Below are 2,500 nucleotides of genomic sequence, written 5' to 3'. Positions count from 1 at the left end.
GCCATGGTTACGTAAGGGTATACCAAATGCAGTGTGACCTCTGTGCCTGTTTTTTTTTTTCTCTCCTAGCAACACAGACGTGCTTCACAACTTTAGCTGAAACATCAACTCAAGCACTAATCTCAAGCACTAGTGACAGTCCATGGTCCACCTGATGGGGAAAAGTCTGAACTATTACACCGGTCCAATTTATGTGTGTGTGTGTGTGGTCCCACTTCACATTCAGTGACAACGCATCACCATCTCCTGTTAGTAACCTTACACCTTATCCCATCCCCAGAGAACATCTTGTTGCATCGTGTACTAATTGTACACTGTACTTATAAATGAACTCAATATTAAGTATCTGGCACCAAAGGGCAGATAATAGAAAGTGAGGACATTTCTACACCATTTCTACACAAGAAGACATTCACACGTTACATATTTCTACACGTTTCTAACTAACTGAATATGACCTGATCATGTCTCTGGGTTTGAAGTGTGTGTCCCCTAAATGGAACACACTGCACTCTTATGCAGCTGTTGTGGTACAGTTGTTTACCTCTTCCCAAAACAAGACAACAACAACAAACATCTGCCTGCCTACCTGCCATCTACCTTTCACGCTGACAAGCTCAATTGTTCCTGTATGCTTAAAGCAACAGCTAGCTTATAGCAAAGATTATTTCCCTCTGATTTCAACACAAACATACACTTAAACCATAATGTGTGTGTGTGTGTGTGTGTGTGTGTGTGTGTGTGTCTGCTTTGTGAGTAGCAGTGAGTAGTGTGTCTGCTGATTGTGTTTGTGTTTGGTGTGTGTGTGTGTGTGCGCAGTTGATGAGGAGGGGTTTAGAAATGAATGACCAATCTAATTAGGCTTTGGAATTGGTCTGTATCAATTGAACAAATGTTGCTTTGAATGAAATGAATTATGGCCTAATCAGGAGACAGCAGATGGAGAGGGATAGTGGTTGCCTGTGCCGCCGATATCTGCCTCGCCATCGCTGTGTCTGACGATGATGACGTCACCGACGAGGCATGGGCGACAGCGCGAGGTGGCAGCGGCGTTTCTGACGATGTCTCATCAGAGTCGGCAAAGCAAGCGAGGCGGAGTGAGAAAGAGACGAGAGAAGTAACCGAGTCTCAGAGAGAAAAGAGAAGAGAGGAAGAGTTAACGGAAGAAGGAAACATTAATGAGGGATAGAGAGAGATCAGAGAGATAAAGAGAAAAGAAGAAACAGGTCCGGCACCAGGATGAAGTGAATGAGGGGGCAGTTAAAAATGGCAGCCAGGGGGCAAATCTTTTTTAATAAAGTAAAACAGTAAAACATTTTAATCCTGTTATGCCTTCTGCATGTTTTTTTCCCCATCCTGCGGGTAGCACTATATCCGCGTTTGGACTGGATGCGAACAATTCCCTCCCTTACCCTGTGTGTGTGTGTGTTTGTGCCTCATGGCCTTACCCTGTGTATGTGTGTGTGTGTGCCTCATGGCCTTACCCTGTCTGTATGTGTGTGTGTTTGTGCCTCATGGCCTTACCCTGTGTATGTGTGTGCCTCATGGCCTTACCCTGTCTGTGTGTGTGTGTTTGTGCCTCATGGCCTTACCCTGTCTGTGTGTGTGTGTGCCTCATGGCCTTACCCTGTGTGTGTGTGTGTGTGTGTGCCTCATGGCCTTACCCTGTGTGTGTGTGTGTGTGTGTGCCTCATGGCCTTACCCTGTGTGTGTGTGTGTGTGTGCCTCATGGCCTTCATGTGGGGGCAGATTGCCAGGTCACTACCTAAAATTGGGCTGGTGGTAGGTTTAATGAAATTCATTGATTCAACCATGCAATTGTTGTTGTCTGAAAGGCTAAATAACAACAGCACAAGACTACCATTTCAAAATCAAATAACATATTTAGTTCACAGCAGGTGTGAAGCAAGTGTTAAACCTGTCCATGCACAATTTAGGGAATCGGAGCACTCAGAACGTAGGTCTGCAAGACGCAAAATAATAGAATTTATGAACAATTCTAACCACTGACAGAGGACTGCTAAAATAATAACAAAATAACAAAATAATAGCTGCCAGCGTCGGGGTCAGCAAGTAAAAGAAGAGCTGGTGCTGGTGCTCGCGGCTGGTGGAGCTAGCAGATTAGGTTCGGCCTCGGCCATATCATTGCTGTTGCCGGGGCTACTGGTGTCGTTCTGATGTCCAGTCTACCCAACTATTTAGCAAGCAAGCTTTAGTGTTACGGTTTGAAGTTTCGTGTAAATCAAATTGCGTACAGCTGCTGTGAGGTTCAAATCGAATGAATAAGTGTCTTGACAACGCACAACAAACAGCACTGTTTATGGTTCTGTGTGTGTGTGTGTGTGTGTGTGTGTGTGTGTGTGTGTGTGTGTGTGTGTGTGTGTGTCCCTTGCCCCCTCGTGGCACCGAGCCTGGTCCAACGCAGAAATTAGGAGAATAGAGAAAAAGAAAGGAGAGAAGAGAAGACAAGAGAAGAAAAGAGAAGAGGAGAAGAGAAGGG

The 2,500-nt window shown here is 45.3% G+C and overlaps 2 protein-coding genes across 3 annotated transcripts in view; both read right to left on the bottom strand.

Annotated features, from left to right (window-relative positions):
* Positions 1-2,500, bottom strand: part of LOC122132834 (adenylate cyclase type 6-like) — a 67,290-nt gene that overhangs the window by 1,554 nt on the left and 63,236 nt on the right. The window lies entirely within an intron of this gene.
* The window catches only part of LOC105894115 (adenylate cyclase type 6-like), a 42,880-nt gene that overhangs the window by 25,318 nt on the left and 15,062 nt on the right, over positions 1-2,500 (bottom strand). The window lies entirely within an intron of this gene.

Source organism: Clupea harengus, chromosome 4, assembly GCF_900700415.2.
Source record: "Clupea harengus chromosome 4, Ch_v2.0.2, whole genome shotgun sequence".
Classification (NCBI taxonomy): domain Eukaryota; kingdom Metazoa; phylum Chordata; class Actinopteri; order Clupeiformes; family Clupeidae; genus Clupea; species Clupea harengus.
The sequence above is the reverse complement of the archived record's forward strand: the minus strand, read 5'-3'. Positions and strand labels throughout refer to the sequence as shown.